A 26,152-nucleotide genomic window follows, 5' to 3' on the forward strand; every position below is an offset into this window, starting at 1 on the left:
TCCCTACTGCTCTGGTTGTCTGGTGAGAAATTCACAAATATTATCATCTTTTTAAAGTCACTTCTTTGTATATTAAAATTTTGCAATGTGTCCTATGACAGAATATGTCTTACACAATAATACTCTGACAATATATTACAAGATACTAAATGACAAATTTCAAATGCTAATATATTCTGATTTTTCATATTATGCATCATCACTGTCTATTCCTGATTGCAGGTGCCTATTCAGGTATCGTGGTGACCTGGTCTCCATCCTCACTGGCTGTGTCAGCAGGAGAGAAGGTCACCATCGGCTGCAAATCCAGTCAGATTCTTTTATACAGTACCTATAACTTCTTGACATGGTACCAGCAGAAACCAGGACAGGCTCCTAAACTACTGATCTACTGGGCATCCACTTGAAACACTGGGGTCCCTGACTGCTTTACAGGCAGTGGTTCTCAGACAGATTTCACTCTCCCCCATCAACAGTGTAAAGGCTGAAGACCTGGCAGATTCTACTGTCAGCATTATTACGACTATCCAGTAGCCTCTTGAGTGACCATTGATTGATTGAATGAATAAGTAAGGGAGAAAAACAAACAATTCCTAGAATCAAATGAAAATGACAACACAGTTACCTAGAGTCTTTGTTAGTTTGCCACATGCTGCTGAGGGGAACATTCATGGCTTTGAATTCCTACATTAAAACAAGAAAGATATCAAGTAAATCACCAAATTCAGAGAGATCTTATATAAACACCTAATGGTGAGCCACAAGGTGTTAGGAAATGATTGAATCTCAGAGGCAATCAGCAGTAAGAAGTTATAAATATTATGGGGAAAACTAATGAAATAGAATTTTAAATAGCAATGCATAAAAGTATTCAATGAATTTGACCTTCAAATAAATAGGTGAACAACAGCATGCATATTAATCTAGAGGGAAAAAAGTAATCTAAATTAATAAAGTCAGAGGTAGAAGACAGAGACTCACAACACATTCAAATGAAATCCTGATAATCACTAACAAGTATTTAGAAATCTTAAACTCTTCCCAAAACTGGAAAATCTATAAGAAATAATTGTTTTTAAAAACAACTGTTCTAAAATTAAATCAAAAAATATCACCAACTTCAACAGAACCAGAGCAAGCAACACTATTGGAGTGACAATAAAATATCTATCACAAGCACTCACAACAGAACATGGGAACATACAGGAAATCTATGATATGATAATAAATATCTGGAAGCTAAAATAGATGTTCTTAAACATGAAAATGCTAATTTAGAACACAAGAAATATGACGATAAGAATCAGAACTTTCAGTGTATACAATTCCAAGTAGAGCAGGTATGTGCTAAATCAAAACTGGTAAGACTCAACTAAGAAATGGCAGAAAAAGGGAGAGAGGTACAATAAATTTTGTAAACTCTGAACAAGTTACAGAAGAAGAAAAGAATGATACCATCAAGGCAGAGCCCTAGGAAAACCCTTGTCAAAATGCTGAATAAAGGGTTTGCCCACAAATAAAGTGCAAATTATTTCCCTAGAACAATAACTATATGTCAAACTGTACCACCAGCATGCCTTTATGGATTCTAATACTTCAGAGGTTTGATGAGAAAAGTACAGATTGAAAAATGAGCTAGACAGATTGATTTCAGAGAGAAATAAGCTGAGGATGTAATCAGAAGCATCAGTACAGCAATATGAAAGCTCCATGAAAATGGTCAAGGACACAACACCTGCACACATTGAGCCCCTCAAAGCAACTCATCAGAGAAACAGAGAAAGACCTTTGCCAAATACATTAGAAAAATCCTCTTCCTAGGAAGGCAGACTTAATTACAAAATCACAACTCAAGAGGTACTAATAAATATTTCCAAGGTCAAGTGAATAATTTTTTGGGTAAACAAGAATCCTTGCATTCTCAAGTTCAAGAAGAAATCCTACAGGGCAAATTTCAAAATTCTTGATAAAATTAAAAGAAGACGATGAAAATCATATATCAGAGATGAAAAATTGAATGGGCTTAAGAAGGATGACTCGGCAACTGGAAATGTGTCATAACCAGCAAGAACAGAAACTCCAACCAATAATATAACAAACACACCAAGGAATAAAAACTGAAGACAAGAAAAGAGTTTAGAAATGGAAGAGACTTGCAAAGTTAAAGATTTGGGAGTTAGACTAGTTCTGCACAGAATTAGACTTTTTTTCCATTCGAAAATTTACACTTCCCTCCTCCATTCTCCTCCCTCTCCCTCCCTCCTTAAGAGAGGGAGTCCCCTGCCCTGTGAAAAGTCCAAGGCCCTCTCCCCTCCATCCAGACCTAGGCAGGTGTGCATCCAAATAGACGAGGGTCCCAAAAAGCCAGCACATGCAGTAGAAAGATGTCTAGTGCTATTATCAATGGTTTCTCAGTCTGCCCCCATTGACGGCCACATTCAGAGAGTCTGGTTTGATCACATGCTCGTTCAGGCCAGGTCCAGCTAGATTTGGTGAGCTTGCATAGATCAGACACGCTGTCTCAGTGGGTGGACCAACCCCTCACAGTCCTGACTTCCTTGGTCATCTTCTCCCTCCATCTGCTCTTCAACTGGACCTTGGGGGCACAGTCCCTTGCTCTGATGAGGGTCTCTGTCTCTATCTCCATCCATCGCCGGAGGAAGATTCTATGGTGATATTCGAGATAATCATCAGTGTGATAGTGGGGCAAGGCCAGTTCAGGCACCCTCCCCTCTGCTGCGCAAGGACCTAGTTGGGGACATCCCCGTGGACACCTGGGATCCCCTCTAGAGCCAAGTCTATTGCCAACCCCAAAATGGGGCTCCCATAATGAAGATATCTTCTTCCATGCTCCCATATCCGCCCTTCCTCCATCTCAACCACCCCACTCCCCCAAGCTCTCCCCAATCCTCCCCTTCTCCCTTCTCTCTCCCCCTCTCTCCTTCCCCCACTCCACCCCACCACCATGCCCTATTGCTTAGGGTCTTAGCTAGAGTTATTCTTGTGGATTCCCCGGAATTCTCTTGTGTCGGGTTTCTTGCTAGCTTCATAATGGTTCCCTCAATCAAAATATCTCTTTCCTTGCTCTTGTCTTTGTCCTTTCTGCACCTCAGCTACCCCATTCCCATATCTATATATTTAGAGGAGAATTAATAGTGTTTATTCATCTGCTTGATATTTCCATACTGAGGAAGCTGGAGCTGAAGCACCATTATGATTTTGCCTGAGTAAAGCTCTATTTCCCATGGGGCATAGAACTCAGCTTTAACTTGTTGGTCTGTTGTTCTTTCTCGCACACAATTTCAGGCAATTTTTTATGATGTCCCAAAGGTAAGTAACATGTGGTAGCAGTTGGAACATATAAATAGGGAGGTTTGCATTTTAGGCTAAGCAGTGAATGTGGAGATTGTGTGCCTTTTACACCATAATAAATGATGACAATCTCAGCCCCAATTATGCTGATTGTGAGGATGAAGTATGACTTCCATGTGCCTTCATTAACAGTCGTATCCATGGAAGAGGGTGCTGTGTCGCATAAGTAAAATTTCATCAATATTAGACTTCCTGGCTCCAAAGAAAACAAATAAATCTTGGTTGTTTTCAGTTAATTGGTTTCTAATTAGTTGACTTTCAATCACAGTCCAAGAAATCAAATGCACCAGGGATGAAAATATTACTTGTATGAAATTAATATTTTGTAATTATACATGTGATTTTTCACTTCTTTCAATGATGTTTTATTTACTAAATTTACTAAATAAGGATAGTCAGACTTTTCCTGTTATACAAAAAAGAAAATGAAGTTTTTGTCCTTTCAGTCAGAAAAAAAGTCCATTTATTTCCCTTACATACTGTGAAAACACAAGTTTAACCACAGGAGTCTTTGGATTTATAAGACCCCAGTCTCCATGTGTCCAAACTGAATGAGCAGCAGTAAATGATGATATCAAAGCACAATCTGAGATCATTATAGCTGTCACAAAACAAAGTACAAAGTTTAGCAAAGACAGAGATCACAACCCAATCTGTTAGACATTGATAGGGGCAGGTATTCATTTCTCATATTCTTGACCTTGAGATTACAAACTTCCTTAATCCACATCCTGCTTGTATCTCTAAAATGATAGCTTATTAACAGTATATAGAGTATATCTTAATATGTTTATGAGAAGCAATTTACAAATTTTACATAAAATGTAAATGTATAAAATTAATGAACTATGCAAAATAAAAGGAAAATGTATCTTATTTAAATTAATATTTAATTTTCAATGTATGTTATTTAAATTAATATTTAATTTTCAATGTATGTTATTTAAATTAATATTTAATTTTCAATATTATTCTTTGTTTAATGTTTAAACCTTAACATCAAATAATCACATTACTTTGGACATCGAATGCCATGATCTGCCTTGTAACCACTTGATTAATAGCACACATTTTAAAAGAGAGATTTTTACTTGCTCACTATGACAATAGGACCATTTTCAACCAGTTACAGTACTGCTAATTCCTAGATCATTCTAGAATATGCCTTTCCAAAATAAGCACTCTTGGCAGTGCTGGTTTTCATCCAGGACTACTTGAAGAAACCCAGTTTGTTTTGTTCCCCTCCCATTTCCCCAAATCTAGAATTTGTTTTCAGATCTCCTGAAGTTGTGCAGAGAAAAATTATTAGTTTCTGCTGGGTTTGCCTTGGCTTTGAGATTATAGCTTCTCCCATCTCAATTTTCAATTAATGTTTCCCAGTATTTCTACACAGTGAATTCTGGGCTGGTCTTTGTCTTTCTATCCTTTGTTTAGTCCACAAACTGGAGCCCATAATTTATTTTCCTCACTATAAGCATGGATTTAATGTACCCAACTTTCTTTATCCATTCTTTGATTGTGGGCATATAGATTGTTTCCATTTCTTGTCTATTACAACAAAAATTCTGCTATGAACATACTTGAGAAAATGTCCCTGTGGTGTGAGTGTACTTCCTTTGCTTATGCTCCTAAAAGTGATATTGCTGGGTCTTGAGGTAGACTGATTCCTAATATTCTGATAAACCACCTTATTTATTTGCACAGTAGCACTAAATATTTGCACTCCTACCATCAATGGAGAGGATATCCCCTTACTCCATATCCTCTCAAGGATAAGGTGCCATCAGTGTTCTTGAACTTAGCAATTCTGATTGGTGTAAGATGGCATATCAGAGTCATTTTGATTTGAGCTTCCCTGGTGACTGAAGATATTGAGCATTTATTATTGTGACTGTGCCCTCATTCTTACCTCTGGAATAAGTATTTAGCTTATTTTTGTTTTTTAATAAAAGTGTCCAGGTGAGAAACTTTGGATACTGGTTATATTGTTTTATTTTTACTTCTTTATTTGGTTGAGCTTTTATAAGTTTGAGAAAGCATCTCACTACTTTTTCCAAGCTAAATAAGAATGCACTATGTAGCCCATTCTGGCTTTGAACTTATGGCACATCTGTCTCTTTCTTGTGAGTGTTCAGATTCCTGGTATGTGTCATCATGCCTAAGTCGTTTTCATTTTATGATGTTCTCACTATGCAAGGGAATCAACAATGGAAGCCTCGGAGTGAACAGTCACATTTAATGAAAGTTTAGTTACCACATTCTCTTCTATCCCTGTCTTGGTCTTCTGTCCTTTTCTAACAGGAGCTGAGGGTCTTAGTAAACTGATCCTTAGCAATAATTGACTGAGCTCAGATGTCCATTTCTGCATTTTTCCCTATTTTAGATTCATAGCTTGCTATATGTATAATAGTATGTTGTTAAATTAGTGTTCAACAGCTCCACAATAAATTATTAACTAAAGTACAATAACTTAAAGCCACTCATAGATTCTGCAGGGTTCAGCTAGAGTCTTCCCCACAAGTCTCATATGTTGTTATGAAGGTTTCATTAAGGCTTCATTTTTCTCCTCTGGAGAAGTGAATAGTCTGCTTCCATGATCATGTTGTTGGCAGAATTATCTTGTTTGACACTGTGTGGCAGAGGGTTCCATATCTTTGTAAGCTATTCACTGATGGTCATGCTAAAGTCCTACGGGACACTGGAAGATTCCTGGTTCATGGAATGCTTAATAGTGAACCCAGCAAAGTGAATCCATAACAGGGAGAGGACAATTTCTTTTTGGAGGGTCTTTACCAGATTAAGTCAGGTGTGCTCAGTATATTAACTCAGAAGCTGTATAAACTTGGACCATTATTACTTCCACACAATGCCTTACCTCTACAAGTGTCAGAACTGCTCACTATGCTTAGTTTTAAGTGGTTAGGTTACAGCAGGAACACCAAGTGGTAACCTTTTTGTGGTCATGAAATGATAATGTTTATAGATTTAATTTTGTCTGTTTTATTGTCTCCTTCTGAAGTGGTCTACATAGGAAGGGCATTTAATCTGGAACTTCCTGTGTTTTCAGTCTATGAACAGGATGCCAGAGCCTTTTCAAGGTGGTGAATTCAATTCTTTATGTTTCTCATGTGTTCCAAAGTGAGTATTTAGCCAACATTAATTTTAGTCTTTAGTTAAATCTGAAATAATTCAATGAACAATACAGGGTAATTCAATGCCTATTAGAAAAAGAAAGAAACAACAGTTCTGAGACTAAATCTTATTCCTTAAAAAATCTTTGAAAAAAGCCAGGCATAGCAATTCATACCTTTAATCTGAGCTCTTGACAGGCAGAGATAGGCAGATCCTTGTGAGGTCAAGGTAGTCTGGTTTCCAGGATAGGAAGTGTGACATAGTGAGACTTAAATAATCCACTGGATAAAATTACAGAGCACATACACTATCAAGCCAATTAAGAGAACAGTGGGTTTTCTAGTCAGTGTGAAAGACTCTTGGTACAAAGACTAAGGAGGATAAGATTTTAAAGTCAAAAGGTTTCAATAACATCACACCTGTTAAAGTCTAGGAATCTTTACATCTTTTCAAGCATCTGTTATAAGAACGGCGGGGCTGCTACCCGCCACCCGGCTAGCTTTACCCGAAATAATTACACGGAAACTGTATTCTTTTAAACACTGCCTGGCCCATTAGTTCAAGCCTCTTATTGGCTAGCTCTTACATATTGATCTAACCCATTTCTAATAATCTGTGTAGCCCACAAGGTGCCTTACCAGGGAAGATCTTAACCTGCATCTGTGTTGGGTGGGAGAATCATGGCAACTGCCTGACTCGGCTTCTCTCTCCCAGCATTCAGTTCTGTCTACTCTGCCTACCTAATTTTCTGTCCTATCAGGGCCAAGCAGTTATTTATTTAAAGAGGAAAACTTACAGATCACAGTCCCAGACAGCAGCCCTCTGCACAGTCAGGAAAGGAGCCTAGTTGCCGGAAGCCAGAGAGAGAGGAGAGGGAAGTGGCTGCTTTTTTAAAAGGAGAGAGACCACACCCCAATGGGCTGGTATCTCAGTGGCTATTGGCTAAAGGAGTGGAAGGAGCTCCTGCAACATCAAACCTCTCCCATGATCCGCATGCTCAAGAGATCTTGTCTTTTACAACTTCTCATGTAGATTAGATCCATGTATGTCTCTCTTGGGTCCCCTTGTTGTCTAGGTTCTTCGGGATTGTGATTTGTGGGCTGTTTTTCTTTGTTTTATGTTTAAAAACTGCTTATGAGTGAGTACATATTATATTTGTTTTTCTGGGTCTCGGTTACTTCACTCAAGATAATGTTTTTAGCTCCATTCATTTGCCTGCAAATTTTAAGATATCATTATTTTTCTCTGCTGTGTAGTATTCCATTCTGTAAATGAACTATATTTTCCTTATCCATTCTTCAGTCAAGAGGCATATAGGTTGTTTTCAGGTTCTGGCTATGACAAAAAAAATGCTGCTATGATGATATTTGACTGTTTCAGTGGCAGTGGTGGTGTGGGAAAATGGTGTGTATTGTGTCAATTATATTTTAAATAAATGCTGATTGGCCAATAGCAATGCAGGAAGTATAGGCAGGACAACCAGACAGGAAGTAGAGGCAGATCAATGAGAATAGGATAATTCTGGGAAGGAGGAAGCCCATTCCTCTGTAGTCCTGGTCCTGACACAGAAGAAGCAAGATATAACTGCCTGGCTGAATAAGGTACCAAGCCACATGGCTAACAGAGACAAGAATAATGGGTTAATATATGTTATAAGAGTTAATAAGAAACCTTAGCTAACAGGCCAATCAGTTTATTGTGAATGTGCATGTCTGTGTGATTTCGTTGGGATTTAATGACTGTTGGAACTGGGCAGGACAAAGATACACAGAAACCTTGACAACACAGTGAGATCTCATTCTCACCACCAGCAGCATTTATACTGAAGATGTGACAGGTTATTGCTGTCAACATGGTTGTAGTCTCTTCCTCAAATCCCCTTGAGATGTCAGCCTGTCAGCCAGTGTCTGAAGGAGCAGCTTTTCTCTCCCTACACACAGCCTGGTATTCAAACACCATCCTTTCGGACCAAGAATCAGTGTGCCCTGACCTTTTCATGAATAGATCTGAAAGCCCAGGAGAGCATTCAGGGTCTAATGTGTCCTTTTATTTAATGGGAGTGACTACATTGTACAAGACGTAATGGTTTGTTTCCCGTAGTTTTGCTTAGTTTGACTTCATGGGGTTAATGCCGATTTGATATAATGTACCTCCTTTTTTATGGTTGTGTCCTTTAATAGAGCAAGTAGTTTGGAAACAATTCAAGAATATTCATATCATATTTAGCCAGTCATATTTTTCAAATATATAATCTTTAAATTACAGCAATGATTTTTTTTCTGTATTGAATTTCTGACACTCCTTATGTATAAATTTATTTGATTCTGAATTATTTTGTTTAAAAAAATTACACTGATTATCAGGACTCATGGCAATATAAAATTCACTTGAATTAGGCAGGAATGTATACTTTAAATTCTTTGGCAATAACTGATACACATTTGCCTGTCTGAGACCAAAAGACTCTCTGTATTTGTCATATGGATAAAACACCAATGGGCAGCAACAGAGCCTCATCCTTATTTATACTTTACTTACTAAAAAAAAACTATCTTTGTTGGTATATACTCATAATATATAATGTTGGATCTCATAAAACAAATTCTTTCAAGATTATGATCTATAAACTATATTTATACCCTATCCTTTTAAGTTTTTAGTGTCAAACTGAAACAAGCTAAACTTGTCTGAGAGGGGGAAACCTCATCTGAGAAAAATGCCTTCAAAATACTGGGCTGTGGGCAAGCCTGTAGGACAGTTGTTTTTTTGTTTTTTTTTTTAACTAGTTGACCTTTTAATGTATTCATTGAACTGACAATACAAGTTGTGGTAATTAAAGATTTCCATTCCTACGAGGAGCTGAATGCCTACCCATCGTCAAACAAACTGTGAAAAGCAACTGTGGAACCGCTTCAGCTTTAGAGACGCGCTGCAGACCTTCCGAGGGGGAGTGAGCCCATCCCGACAACCACATCGCACGTGAAGGTGGTGAACGTACAGATCCAAACAGCAGGCTCTCAATGGCACAGAACAGCAACAGGATATTCATGAGGAGCCCCAGGGAGAGCCTGTAATCCTGAGACTTAGAAAGCTAAAGCAAGATCAGGGCTTCAGGACAAGCCTGGGCTACTCAGCACCTGACCAGCTGGAGGATCCATCCAGGGTGACAGGGGGCCAGAGTCTTCATCCTCATCAAAGAATTCCTCTTGATAGGAACTTTCTAGAATGAACTGACAGGAGGATCCTGGCTGGAGGACTAGCAGGTCATCCTCTGGCATTTCCAGGCCAGCGCCCCCTGCCGGCTGGCGGACAAGTACCCAGGCTGTCCAAGATGGTCTGGAGCCTGGAGGCCCTCGGGCACCAGGATGATGGTGTGTTCGGGGAGCTCCACTTCCAAGACCGGGGTGAGATTCGGTTCCAGCAGTAGGTCGACGTCATCCACCTGCAGTTGCACGGCAGAGCCAGCAGCCAGGTACACCACGGAAGTGGGCACATCGCTGGCAGACCCTGCGGGCTCTTCCAGGCCGGGTGTCGCCGGGGGCTCTTCGAGGTCTCGTCGCTGGTCAGGGCTGGGTTATTGTGGCTGCGGTGTCGAGCAGGGTTCGGCGTCCGCGCCTGGGCTGAGGGGCCGCACTCCCCGCATGTTGGTGGTGATGCGGGGTTAGAGAGGCACGGAGTGCAACGCGGATAGGTGCGACGGGGTCGCTGAAGTCTGGCGCTCTGGGCACCTGGGCTCCGCCTAGCGCAGGGAAATCTCGGAGCTTGGGCACGCAAAGCCCGGACAGTTTTTTAATTAGTGATCGAGGGGGCCCAACATTCCACTGTGGGTAAAGATTGCTCTTTATATGTATTCCTGAGTTCTACAATAATGCAGACTGAGCAAGCTATGAGAAAGGAGCCAGTAAGCAATTCTCTTCCAATGTCTCTGGGATCTTTTCCTGTTTGAGTGTCTGTTCTAACTTCCCTCACAGATGGATGGTTACCTGTAAGTCTAAAAAAAAAAAAAGTCCCATTTTTACGGTGCTTTTGGTCATGATTTTTCATCACAGCAGTAATAACTTTAAGATACTTTCTTTATCCACTTTTTCTGTTCTATGTTCCCTTTTCCACAAGTTTCCTTCCCTCTCCTAGTTTCCTTTCTACACACCCTAGACAATTGTAATTATGTTTAAAAATATAAGACTAATAAGTTAAAGAATATATATAATAGCTTTGTTTCTAAACCATATTTCTGCTCTCTGCCTCTTATTTATCACTCTGAACTCTTTATATCTGCTTTCTTTCTTTCTTTCTTTCTTAAAAATTTCCTCCTCCTCCCAATCCCCCATTTCCCTCGCAATCCCCCTACTCCCCCGCCCTCTCCCTCTTCAGTCCTAAGAGAAGTCAGGGCACCCGGCCCTGTGGGAAGTCCAAGGACCTCCCCTGCTCCATCCAGGTCTAGGAAGGTGTGTATCAAACAGACTAGGATCCCAAAAAGTCAGTACATGCAGTAGAATCAAAACCTGGTGTAATTATCATTGGCTTCTCAGACCTCCCTCATTGTCAGCCACATTCAGAGAGTCTGGTTGGATTACATGCACCATCAGTCCCAGTCCAGTTGGCCTTGGTGAACTCCCATTAGATCAGTCACACTGTCTCAGTGGGTGGACGCACCCCTCGCAGACCTGATTTCCACCCTCATGTTCTCCCTTCTTCTGTTCTTCATCTGGGCCTTGGGAGATCAGTCCAGTGCTCCAATGTGGGTCTCTGTCTTTATCTCCACCCATCGCCAGATGAAGGTTCTATGATGATATGCAAGATATTCATCACTGTGGCTATGGGAGAAGGCCAGTTCAGGTACCCTCTCCTCTGCTGCCCAAGGACCTAGCTGGGGACATCTTCTTAGATACCTGGGAAACCCTCTAGAGCCAAGTCTCTTTCCAACCCTAAAATGGCTCCTTTAGTTAAGATATCTGCTTTCCTGCTCCCATATCGACCCTTACTCCATCTCAACCATCCCATTCTCCCAAGCTCTCCCTAACCCTTCCCTTCTCACTTCTCTCTCCCCATCTCCCCTTAACCCCAACACATTCATATCCCCATGCTCCCAATTTTGCCAAGCTATCTTGTTTACTTCCAATGTCCAGGAGGATAACTATGTTTTTCTTTGGGTTCACCTTCTTATTTAGCTTCTCTAGGACCATGAATTATAGGCTCAATGTCCTTTGTTAATGGCTCGAATCCACTTATGAGTGAGTACATATCATATTCCTCATTTTGGGTCTGAGTTATCTCACTCAGTAAAGAGTTTTCTATTTCCATCCATTTGCATGCAAAATTCAAGATGTCATTGTTTTTTACCGCTGAATAAAACTCTAAAGTGGGTATCTTCTTTATCCATTCTTCTATTGAGAGGCACCTAGGTTGTTTCCAGGTTCTGGCTATTACAAATAGTGCTGCTATGAACATAGTTGAACAAGTGCTTTTGTAGTATGATTGGGCATCTCTTGTGTATATTCCCATGCTTGATCCTGAGGTAGGTTATCTCCCAGTTTCCTCAGAAAACGCCACACTGATTACAAAAGTGGTTGCCCAAGTTTACATTCCTACCAACAGTGAATGAGTTACTCCACATCCTCTCCAGCAAAGGCTATCATTGGTATTTTGATTTTAGCTATTCTGACAGATGTAAGATGGTATCTCAAGGTTGTTTGGATTTGGATTTCTCTGACTGCTAAGGAGGTTGAGAATGACTTTAAGAGTCTCGGGCATTTGAACTAATTCTGTTGAGAATTCTATGTTCAGTTCAGTACCCCAATTTTAAATTGGGTTAATTAGAGTTTTAGTGTCTAGTTCCTTGAGTTCTTTATATATTTTGGAGATCAGACCTTTGTCTGATATGGGGTTGGTAAAGATCTTCTCTCATTCAGTAGGTTGCCTTTTTGTCTTAATGACAATGTCCTTTGCATTATAAAAGCTTCTCAGTTTCAGGAGGTCCCATTTGTTCATTGTTGTTCTTATGGTCTGTGCTACAGGGGTTCTACTCAGGAAGTGGTCTTCTATACCCATGTGATGCAGACTACTTCCCACTTTCTTGTCAGGTTCAGTATGGTCAGATTTATATTGAGGTCTTTAATCCATTGGACTTGAGTTTTGTACATGGTGATAAACACCTTTAGTACTGTGGCAAGATACAAGATCAACTCCAAAATAATCAGTTGTCCTCCTATACACAAAGAACAAAGAAGCAGAGAGGGAAATCAGAGAAGCATCACCTTTCATGATAGCCACAAATAGCATAAAGTATCTTGGGGTAACTCTAACCAAGGAAGTGAAAGATCTATTTGACAAGAACTTTAAGTCTTTGAATTAAGAAATTGAAGAGGATACCAGAAAATGGAAAGCTCTCCCATGCTCTTGGATAGGGAGGATCAACATAGTAAAAATGGCAGTTCTACCAAAAGCAATCTATAGATTCAACGCAATCCCCATCAAAATCCCAACAAAGTTCATCAGAGACCTTGAAAGGACAATAATCAACTTTATATGGAAAAAAAAAACAGGATAGTCAAAACAATCCTATACAATAAAAGTACTTCTGGAGGTATTACTATCCCTGACTTCAAACTCTATTACAGAGCTACAGTAATGAAAACAGCTTGGTATTGGCATAAAAACAGTAACTTGACCAATGGAATCAAAGACCCAGATATTAATCCATAAACCTATGAACACCTGATTTTCGACAAAGGAGCTAAAATTATACAATGGAAGGAAGAAAGTATCTTTTACAAATGGTGCTAGCATAACTGAATGTGAGCCTCTAGAAGAATGAAAAAAGATCCATATCTATATCTACTTTCAAAATTGGAGATGCAGATATCTGACTTTATACTAAGAATGTATGATTTTGCATTGATAGACTCTACCTTCTAAACTTATATCTCATATTTATATTTAAATTTAATTTTTATGAAGTGTAACTCTAAGGCTTCATGTAAACAATAGGTTAACTAATAACATTTATATATTACTGAAAAACAAATTGATCATCTGGTTTTTGGAGCCCACAGATACAACAGAGAATGACAGTCTTATAGACCACACACTTGTTCATGTATCTTCTTACAATTACAAATCCGTTTGATGGGTTCTCCCTTTTTCTTAGTTATGTTTCTATTGTGATGAACACCATGATCAAGACAACTGGTAAAGAAGAAGTTCATTTGGGATTTCAGAGAATTAGACTTCATAATGTTAAAAAAAGAAGCAGCAGGCAGCATACATGGTAGTTTGAACAGAAACTGAGGATTCACATCACAAAATGCATTATGTCTATGAATGTGTACCATGTGAGTGCCATGAATGGAATTATAGATGGCTGAGAACTACCATGTGAGTTCGTGGAAACAAATCTGTGTCCTCTAAAATATCAACAAAGGCTCTAAACACTGAGCTGAGTGTCAAGCCAAAACAAATTTCTTTTAAAATATTTATCCTTCATTCTCTTTGCTATTATGCCTCTCCTTCGCTCATACTCCCCCTCCAAACACAGTCTGTCCTCTTCTCCATTCTGTTCTCTCTTGCCTTCCCATCCACTCCTTTCCTCATTCTTTCCTCTTCTTTACTTCCTTTATTCCTGTCCACTTGCCTTGTTTCCTCTTCCTTTCTTTTTTATTTTTTTCTGGATATTTAGTACTTCCTCTGGATTGTAATCAAGGGTATTTCTACTATGATATCTCTAAAGCTTATCTGCTACAAATGTCTTTGATTGTGATTAGAAGCTTGTCATGAAAACATCTAGCCATGTATGGTCTGAGAGCTCAATGTTGGTCCTTGAACTTCTGTGTTGACTTTGTTCTGAGTGATATTTTTACTCTCTTTGATGGTATTTTTGACTGTTGATATGAGCTGAATAATCTCACACCCCACTGCTGAGGCAATTTACTTCCTTATTTGATGACTGCTTTGCATAGTTACTTACAGGCCATCCCAGAACCTCATATATTTACCAACTATGATATGCTTAGAGAACTGAAGTTGTGCCAGAAAGGCAGAGGCATTAAGATGGAGTCACAGACCCAGGTCTTCATATTTCTGCTGTTCTGTGTATCTGGTAAGACGTTTAAAAGTATTGTAATATCTTAAAATAGTTTATTTATACAGAAATAGCTATTTCCTATAGGAAGTTTATAGTATGCAGGCATAATGCCATTTGGAAATTTCTAAATTTCAACATTTGTATCATGAAGTCTTTATTTCTATATATGTATAACTACTGCTTATCTATGATTGCAGGTTCTTATGGGAATATTGTGATGACCCAGTCTCCCAAATCTCTACCTGTATCAGTAGAAGACAAAGCCACCATGAGTTGTACGTCCAGTCAGAATGTGGGCACTAATATAGGATGGTATCAACAGAAACCAGGGCAGGCTCCTAAACTCCTGATCTACTATGCATCCACTCGGTACACTGGGGTACCTGATCGCTTCTCAGGCAGTGGATCTGGGACAGATTTCACTCTCACCATCAGTAATGTTCAGGCTGAAGACCTGGCAGATTACTACTGTACGCAGTATGACAGCTGGCCACCCACAGTGCTTCAGCCTCCAACAAAAACCTCATCTGATAGTCTCACCAGCTGCCTGCACCACAAGTCCTGGACTTGCACACTTCTCTGTCTGCATGAGAGGGTGGTGTGCCTGACTCACTGATGCAAAACTCAGTAAAAAGTTAATGAACAGATGGACTTTTAGAGCCTTTGAAATGAAAGTACTTAAGGAAAAAGGAAGTAAAAACATTTGTGTTTGTTTTTATATTTATATTTTATTTAATCTGTACAAAATCTGTGGGTTGATCATGATAAATTCACTATTGTATAATTCTGAAATAAAAATAGTTCAACTTGTTTCTTCATGAGCTGAAAACAACAGACTGCCATCCTTCTGATGGATCTGGAAGAGAACTGGACTTTTGCTTTTGCCAAACGCTAGAAGTTTCTGTAACTCTTGAACTCCCACGAATTTCTCTCAAGTTTTTGGTTAACTTTGGTTTTTGTCATATGTAATGTTGAGTTCAAAAACGATGCCACATACTTTGTCAATATTCATCCCCTTTGTTTTATCCTTTCTAACTCCCACCTTCCCTGCAACTAACCTCCTTCATTCCCATAGTCACACTTACATTTTTATGTGACATGCTCATGTGCCCAAACACATTTAAACATAAACAAATATACACACACATACACACACACGCATACATGTGCATAAATGCACGGACACACACACACACACAGATTTAAGGATCTGTCTTTCCTAGGAAGTGTCACCATGCCAAGAGCAAGTGTTACAAAAGAAAATATTTAGTTGGGGATGGTTTAATGTTCAGAATGTAAGTCCATTATCATCATGGCAGGAAGCGTGGCGGCATGCAGACAGACTTGGTGCTAAAGAGGTAGCTGAGAGCTTTATATCTTGAGCAGTAGGCAACAGAAGTGAACTAGCTTGAGCTTCTGAAAATTAAAGCCCACCTTCACATTAACTCTCTTCCTCCAACAGGGATACACCTGCTAAGGGTCTATCATTTAAACACATGAGGCTATGGGGGCCAATGCCCTTCAAACTACCACAACATAGGATCTACAAATTAGAGAAAACATGATGTTAGATACTGTAGAATGTCTAATCCATGCCTCCTGTTTCTGGTTCACATCTCCTGATGCTGTCTCCTCTTCTGCTTTTCCTAGTTAGAGACTGAGATACTTCTCTCCAAAGTTAACTGTAATAATGGTGAATATAATTTTGCATCAATTAAATACACCTACACCTTCTTTTCTTTCTATTATATAATAAATAGTGTTTGACATTTGTTAAGGAACAATTCCTCAGTAGATCAATATACCAAATTAATAGTATTAAGGGGAAACCTAGAATTGAATCTTTATTCAGCATATATAAAGAACTAAACAATACGAACACCAAATGAAAATACCAAAAATGGAAAACAGTCACTCTCTTTTAGAAAATTAAACTGCTATCAATTTTCTGCATGAAAGTAAACATCAATATTGGGTTCTTCAAATATTTGGCACCTTCATCCAGGGTACAGACAGTAGTGAACTTTATGTCTGTCTGAATTGTCCTCAGTTCTCACCTGTCTCTTATAGAATACCATCCCATAGTTTCTTCACTCATCCTTGTTCATGACTGCGGGCAAAATTAAGGCAGAGTATGACCTTTCTCAAAGTTAATCAGTTTATATTTGTGTTTTGTGAAAAAAATTCACCACTGATAGTCTGGTTCTTAATACATTTTGGCAGCTGATGATAGTAGAAAAGGGGTATTGCTGCAACTTCTGATATCACACACCAATAATGAAAGTAGCCCATCAGACTGGTTAGCTGTAGTAATAAGAGCATTGGGGCTGCGTCCCCAGCACCCCGGCCGCCTGGCTAGCTTATACCCTGAAATAATTACACGGACACTGTATTCTTTTAATCACTGTTTGGCCCATTTCTATCTAGCCTCTTCTAGGCTAACTCTCGCACCTGGACTAGCCCATTTCTAATAATCTGCTGTAGTCCGCGAGGTAGCTTACCAGGGAGATTCTAGCCTATGTCCATCCTAAGTCGGAGCTTCATCGCGTGCGTCCGCCTGGGAGCGGGGAGCATGGCGTCTCTCTCGGAGGCATCTGCTCCCGAGAGGAGAGCTGTCGAGACTGAGCTCACTTCCTCTTCCTCCCAGCATTCTTTTCTGTTTTCTCCTCCCACCTATGTTTTAACCTATGAGGGCCAAACAGTTTCTTTATTGCTTAACCAATGAAATCAACAGATTGATATATGACACTCCCACATCAGTTAGCTCTATTCAGATAATCTCTCTATTAAATATAACATCCTTTATTATATTTGTAAAATTCTTATACAGAGGAAATAAATTTCCTTCACAGAAATAAAAATACAAGATTTATCTAATATATGGGTCTTAGCTCCACATTTTTTGATGTAAATATATAACCTTGAAGAGCTTCAGAAATCAGGAAAGTAAAAATGGCCCGTGGAGGTGGGAAAAGTTCTAGAAACAGGGTTAATAGGACAGAGGGACAGTGAACAACAAAATAGTCAAAATGGATGAAGTTGAGTTTTATGAGGTAGTGATAGGGACAGTAAAACAAAAGGAGAGGTAACAAAAGGGATAAATAACATGAAAAATATTTGAATAGTCATAAGTAATCATTAAATGATTTCTTGATAGCATATGTATATTGGATTATTTGTTTTTTTTGATGGCCAATATCTTGAGTTCTTTGTATATTTTGAGATCAGCTCTCTGTCTGATGTGGGGTTGGTAAAGAACTTTTCCTATTCTGTGGGCTGCCACTTTATCTTATTGACCATGTCCTATGCTTTACAGAAGCTTCTCAGTTTCAGGAGGTACCATTTATTAATTGTTTCTCTCAGTGTCTGTGCTACTGGGGTTCTATTTGGGAAGTGTTCTCCTGTACTTCCCACTTTCTCTTCTATGAGGTTCAGCGTGGTTGTTTTTATATTGGGATCAAAAGAACAAATAATCCAATAAAAATGGGGTACAGACTTAAACCTCATCTGAAGAATCTAGTTGAAAGACACTTAAGAAAATACTCAACGTCCTTAAGCATCAGAGAAATGCAAATCAAAACAACTCTGAGATTCCATTTTACACCTATAAGAATGGCCAAGATCAAAAACACTGATGACAACTTATGCTAGAGAGGTTGTAAAGGGAACGCTGTTCCATTGCTGGTGAGACTGCAAGCTGGTACAGCCCCTTTGGATATCAGTATCGCAATTTCTCAGAAAATTAGGAAACAACCTTCCTCAATACCCAGCAATACCACTTTTGGGTATATACCCAAAGTATGTTCAATAGTATCACAAGAACATATGCTCAACTGTGTTCATAGCAGCATTTTTTTGTCATAGCCAAAACCTAAGAACAATCTAAATGCCTCTCAACTGAACTATAAATAAGGAAAAGATGGTACATTTACAGAATGGAGTACTATATAGCAAAGAAAATTAATGACATCTTGAAATTCACAGGCAAATGGATAGATCTAGAAAACATCAAAATGAGTGAGGTAACCCAGACCCAGAGAGACAATTATCAAATTATTCACTCATAAGTGGATTTGAGACATAAAGCATTAAAAACCAGCTTACAAATCAAAATGTCAGAGAACCTAGACAACAATGAGGACCATAAGAGAGACATACATGGACATAATCTACATGGAAAGTAGTAAAAGACAACATCTTCTTAGTAAATTGGGAATATGGGAACTATGGGAGAGGGTTGAAGGAGAGGGGAGAGGAAAGGAGGGGCATAGAGAAAAATGTATAGCTCAATAAAATCATTTTTAAAAAAAGGAAAAATATGCAGCACTTGGGATGCAGAGGCAGATGGATCCCTGTGACTTTGAGGCCAACCTGGTCTACAGAGAGACTTCTAGGAAAGCCAGGATTGTTACACAGAGATAACCTGTATTGAATAAAGAAAACAAGAAGAAAATTAATGAAAAACAAAGTCATCAATTTGAGAGCGAGCTAGGGGGGATGTCTGGAATGATCAGAGGGAGGGATGAGAAGTGGGAAATGATGCAATTATATTATAATCTCAAAATAAAAGATAGTCTAAAGTTCAATTTCATTAGCCTTCCAAAAATATATGAGCTTTTTTTCTTTAGAGAGAAATGTGGTACTGAGCAAAGATAGTCTAACTTACCTTCTCCTTTCCCTTTTTCAAACCTTAAAAAATTTAAAGGCTTCCCGAGTGTTGTGAGTTCTGGTAGAGATGGGTAGATGGGTTTGCAGAAATAGCTCACCAATTATAACAGTTAGTAATTGATGCCAAAGCAGCAGAAACTGGAACTCACCTCCAAACATGTGACACAACAGCTCCATATGCTTTCATCCAGTTAAATCAAGTCTTACTTGAAGCACCACTTCTGAGCCTCCCAAGCCAGAACATGTATAATATATATGCATCAGAAAGATGGTTCTGGAGGTACTAACTAAACCAGAGTGGATACCCAAAAATTCATCAGGTATTTAGCCAACGAACTGGACTTAAGATGACTCTCCTGCCTCAAAGCCATGGTTCTCCTGATTCGGGAAAACACATATTTAGTCCTGGGAAGTTACAGGACAGTATGTGTTCCACCACCACCATTACAATGTGTCAGAACCCATCACGAAGGTATTCTATGGTCAGCCAAAAATTGCCTTCTTAAATATCAAGCATGATAAGAAAGTCAACTGTCCATTTTCTTTCAAAATTGTAACGTATTTTCATGGAGACAAACTTCTCAGGTGCAAAACAAACTGACCTGTAACCAAATCATCATCATTCAAAACGTTTAACAATCCCCCATAAAGTGCAGGGGTGGAAAATGGCTCACACTGTGCTCTAAGTGACATAGAGATGGAAGCCTTTCCTGAGGCAGAAGAAAATTATGGGGAGGTGGTGAGATGTACTCTGTAATAACCCAGGATATCATCTAGTGGGGAACATTAAGTTTAGTTTTGAAGAGATGTGAAGAAGGCTGTGAATGACTTGAATAACCCTTGGTTTAAAAGGCAGTGGATCCACACAGAGTTGTCCTTGCTGACTGAATGCAAGGAAGACTCCTGAATTCAGTACAAAATAAGAGAGTGAAAAAGAGAGGTTTCTAGAATTTCATGCATCTGAATTCCATCTGGAGAGGATATCACAGTCTGAGATATTTTTACCCATTAAATTCATGGAAGTGGAAACATCTGACTTTTACTCACATTTTACACAATGGCACCATTGTCAATGCCTCTGGTACCCTAGAGAAAGGAATCTTGATTACGAAAGTCTCATTATCCCGTTAATCTGGGATTTGTCTTAAAGACTGTGGTCCTGTGTGGAAGTGATGAGGAGATTTTAAGAGTGACACAAAGCTCAAAATCATTATCTGCCCCTTGTTTCATAGTAGGGGGTTTGCCAGGATATCTGACATCGTGCTCAAAAACCAAGTTGGAACTGCAAAACTCTATGCTTATCAGCAGGAATCATGGATTGATTTTATTAATTTATATTGATTACAGAGGAAAATTCTTAAATCACTTTGAGAAGGCATAAACTGGACTCAGCGTTGGCTTTGAGACCTACCTCATCCTCAGTGACACTGGTTTGTTCTAAGTTTAGTTTTCCAACCTGCTTCTTCATCCCATGCACATTACTCTCTGCCATTTCTGTTCCTGATAACATTTAGGTTAAAGACCCTTAGTGAATTCTTTCTCATCTAAACCAGGCCACCACTTTGTCTTTATATCATGAAACCCAATTATATCCTCTTGGTGAAAAGTATCACAATGCAACATAATTTGTTGCTTTAAGATTTTTAAAAAAAATATTTTGAGATGGAGAGATTACTCAGTGGTTGAGAGTCATTTCTGCTCTTACAGAGAACATGGTCTCAGGTTCCAGCATCCACATGGCAGGTTTTAATCTCCAAGTCTAGTACTATCAGTTCCAATGCCCTATTCTTGGACCCAAGGTCAATAGGCACAAATGTGATACATAGACATAGATGTAGACTCAGCACACAGACACATAAAATACAAATAAAATCATCCTTTAAAAGTTTAATTCTGAACAATCACAGTTCTCCTATAACTCACATTATTTACTGCATAGCATTATAGTGCACTCCCAACACAGAAGCTCAGAATCACAGAAAGTGCCGATTCTACTCAGACAGCCACAAAATCACTTGGGATACATTTAAAATACTCTAGGGAATACTTTGCTAATCATAACTACCATAGGGTTACCCAAGAGCAGATGTTCTTTAAGTACAAAGTCAAACTTCTTTGAACTTATTTACATATTGAGGAATTAGCCACCATGCAGACTGCTCTTTAAAGGGAGCTTTCCAGTACCCAGAACCAGCTCTCTGACATGGGTTCAGCTATGATACCACTGCTCTGTGTTGCAGATGAGCAGATGCAGTGCTGGAAGAATCCACTGTAACCATCACTTTTTTCTATGGCCCAGTATCCTGAAAATTAAAATTATGACATTTAATTGATTCTGTTTCTATTTTGTGTCTTCTCAGAGTGTAGCTCTTGATTGCTGTGAAGATTCCACATACATGATGGTTTTACACTGAGGTAATTTTAGTATATCTGTGACGCAATGTGTGTTTATCATTCCAGGTTCCACTGGGGACATTGAGCTGACTGAGTTTCCAACTTCTTTGGCAATGTCTCTAGAGCAAAGGGCCACCATCTCCTTCAGGGCCAGCAAGAGTGGTATTCCATATGGACTGGTTACAACAGAAACCAGCACAGTCTCCCAAACTCTTCATCCACAGAGGGTCAAACACAGAATCTGGGTTTCCTGCCAGATTAGAAGTGGGTCTGAGGCAGACTTCATTCTTATCATCTATGCTGTGGAAGCTGATAATGCTTCAAGATATTACTCACATAATTCTGTACATCTTTCACAATATGACCACATTCTTTTCTCTAATCATTTTTTGCTAACATCTTTGATGGGATAATTTCGAAGTTTCACAATATATTACAAGGTAACTTGAAAATCACTATTTAGGGCCCATTGACCCTGAACTTGTAAATAACCAGCCCTTTCCCCCTAACTGATGGATTACATGACACCATACCTAGCTCCTTTTAATTTTCCAGTTGTTTTACAATGTGGTCAAAGCTTCCATATTCTGCTGTTTGCTTGGGCAGGAACATGGCCCTTTTGTTAAATAACATCTTCAATAGTTTTCTGTTTTTAATAGTTACCTTCACTGCCTAAACTTAGCTATCCTGTAACTCATTCTGTAGACCAGCCTGGCCTTTAACTTTAGAGATCCACATGCCTGTATCTTCAGAATACTGGAATTAAAGTTATGTACCATCATCCCTGTACCTAAGCTGTTCTTCAATTCCTTTTCACAAGTTGGAGGTTAATCTTGGTGGGGTTTTGTCCTGGGTCAGCATAGGCTTTATTCCATTTCTTAATTTGTTAATTCCTTGTACACAGAACTTAGCTCCATTTCACCTCCTGCCCCCTTTCTCCTCAAGCTGTACAGTTTGCCCTTCTTTTTTGCTCAGCTGATCATTTTAATTATAAATCTTCATAAGAGTAAATACTAGTATCCACACAACAAAGCCTATACTAGTCTCTTTTATGATTTCCTCTGCCAATGTAATTGATCTAAAACTCTTCACTTTATTCTCAGGTAGACACTTCAGACAAGGGTAAAAAGCAGCCACTTTTTTCATCAAAATATTGCAAGATTGAGCTCTAGGAAACACACTAATTTTTTTCTTTAGTAATTTTCACACTCCTACTAGTATGGCTCATTAAATAGTATTTAAAGAATTCTAATACTTTCCTAAACAAAAGTCATAAAGTCCAAAATTTTCGGAACAAAAGCATGATTACATCTATTACAATACACCAGTCCTTGGTACCAACTTCTGTCTTAGTTAGAGTTTTTATTGTAGTGAAGAGACACCGTGACCAAGGCAACTCTTACATATATTAAAAGAACATTTAATTGGGGCTGCCTTACAGAGGTTTCAGAGATTTAGTTCATTATTCTCATAATGGGAAACATAGTCACATGCAGGCAGACATGGTGCTAGGGAAGGAATGGAGAGTCCAATATGTTGACCTGCAGACAGTGGGAAGTGATGGTGTTGGGCTTTGGAGACTTCAATCCCACCCCCTAGTGATACACCTCCTCCAACAAGTCTACCTATTCCAACAAGGACACACTTCCTTATAGTATGACTTCTTACAGGTCAAGCATTCAAATACATTCATGTATGGTACCATATCAATTCAAGTCATTACAATTACCCATACACCAGGATTTGAATACTGTTCTATCTCACCTAGTGACTTTCTCAGCTATCAAGAGAACATGCTATGAGGAAGTTGTTTCATGTCCAATCAAGATCCTCTACCACTAATCATATCAAGAACTCCAGAATCCAGTTCCAAAATATTATAAATCAGTAGCTTTTGTAACTGTCCTGGCCTGTGTACCACCCATTACAAATAGTTGTCTGCATAATTTTATAGGATACTATGAATGGACATACAAGAGATGGAGGATAATAGCCAGAGATAACAGGGTCTTACTCATCATAATATCTTCAAAAGATTCTAAATGAATGCGAGACTAGTGTGAAGTCATGTGAAATTATTAGCCATTTAAATATTGTAGGTTTTGCAAACCAACAATATCCAATTTTAATCATACCCAATATTTGTATTCAAGAAAGGCGCGCTAGGATTTTCCAATACCATTTCACCCTTTTTAAGTGACAACCATCACCAGAGTCCAGATTCCTGTTCTTTGTAGATTATTTCTCTCTCAAATGCAATATCCCTGTCCTACCTTACAGGATAAATGCTTGTCATCTGATATTTGTACAGAAGTCACAGAGGAAGTTGCACAGTTCTAGAGCTCATCCCAGCTGCTTTATTCTCTCATCTCTGACCTCAGCTGGTATCTACAGCATTAGCACTCCAAGTTATGCAGAAGAAACTTCATTCTGAGAATTAAAACAGTAAAGAAAAGAGAAAATATAAGTTTTCTTCTAGCCCTTATAAAGAAAGGTCTCTCTGGAGAGCTCTATTCAAATTGCTTAGAAGTTAAAAAAGCTATGGGATTAGTCCAGAGGAAGGTGAACAGTCCATTAGGGAGTCACTGAAATACATCACTCACCATCATTGAAAGAAAATAATTTCATGATACTCATAGCAGGAGTCAGAAGCCAACTCTGAAATTCTGATCTGTTTGAAGGACATGATGAACACAACTTTCAACTGTAACACAGCATTAGATACCTAGGTATATGGAACAAAATGCTGGCCAATCTCTGGAAAGGAAAAAAGGCAAACCCTATTTGCTCCCCTCTACCTAGCAAAGATAAAGAAGAAACTTACAAATATAAGAATTTCAGAGTTTCTGTCATATTGATACCAAAGATTGCCCCCTTTTAAAGATCTTCAGGTATTTTGGTTACCAGAATTATAAGAATAATATAAATAAGTATTATAAGTGGAATTTTCTGAACATTGTGTATAAAAATTTTTGAAACCTTGTAGGTGAGAATTCATGGGTATATCTTCTGACATTACTAAATGTGATAGTTTGCATTTGACCCCCCTAATCTCATAAGGAGTGACACTATTAGGAGGTGTGACTTTGGTGGAGTAAGTATGTCATTGTTGGAGCAAGTGTTTCTGTAGGGATGGACTTTGAGGTTTGCTATGCTCAGAATACCACCCAGTGTGTCAGTCCACATCCTGTTGCCTGCAAGAAATAGCACTCTCAGCTCCAGTACCACATCTGTCTATATGCTGCCATTCTCCCCATCATAATAATGGACTGAACCTCTGAAACTATAAGTGAACCAACCTCAATAAATGTTTTCTTTATGAGTTGCTGTGATCATGGGTTTTCTTCAGACCAGTAAAAACCCAATCTAAGAAACAAGATAAAATCTCCGATTAAACTTCTTGATTCTCTGCCTCTTACAGCATTTTTTCCTCCTCTTACACTGAATTCTTTGAGCATTAGGCATGAGAGAGTTTTATAGATATATCCACTTGAACTGGACTCTGCAACTCTATATTTTTATTGGTTGTGGTTCTCTATAAAAGTTTCCATATATTGGAAAGAGAAATTTTCTTGCTGAGTGTGAAGACTATAGTTATCTGTAGTATGAAGAAAATTTATTCATGGTGTAATTGGAAACTATGCTCATTTAGTAATGTAGAATGTTTAGATTCTCTTTCAGAAATCTACCTGGGTAGTTGACTAGGCTTCTGTTATCAGACATGATTTTCCTCTTACTAAGCAGGTTCAATTAACTGTTCATTACAATTAAACATACATATTGTCTTAGGGTTTTATTACTATGAAAAAAACTGTTGCAAGGAGCCACTTGTTCATGCCCAGCCACCCAAAACCTAAATAATCACACAGAAACTCTATTAATTAAATCACTGCTTGACCCATTAGCTCTAGCTTCTTATTGGCTAACACTTACATCTTAATTTAACCCATTTCTATTAATCTGTGTATTGCCACATGGCAGTGGCTTACTTGGTAAAATTCCCAGTGTCTGTCTCTGGCTGCTCCATGGTGTCTCTCTTGCCACCATCCTTCTCCCAGCATTCAGTTCTGTCTTCCCCACCTATCTAAGTTCTCTCCTGTCAACAGGTCAAAGCAGTTTCATTATTCATTAATGGTAATCACATCACACAGAAAGGACTCCCACATCAAAAAACAGCAATTCTGATAACAGAAAAGATTTAATTGGGACTGGCTTACAGTTTCAGAGGCTTAGTCCATTATCGTCATGGTCAGAATCATTGAGGCATGCATGGTCCTGGAGAAAGAGCTGAGAGTTCTACACCTTGATCTGCAGTCAGCAGAAGAATCCTATGAGTTACACTGGGTGTAGCTTGACCGTATGAGATCTCAAAGTATACCCCCACAGTGACCCACTTTTTCCAACAACGATACACCTCCTGATATTTCCACTTCTAGTCATCAAAGCATTCAATCACATGAGTCTATGGGGGCCATAGGCTACTGAAATCCACCACATATGCTATTC

Source organism: Microtus pennsylvanicus, chromosome 8 (assembly GCF_037038515.1).
Source record: "Microtus pennsylvanicus isolate mMicPen1 chromosome 8, mMicPen1.hap1, whole genome shotgun sequence".
Lineage (NCBI taxonomy): Eukaryota > Metazoa > Chordata > Mammalia > Rodentia > Cricetidae > Microtus > Microtus pennsylvanicus.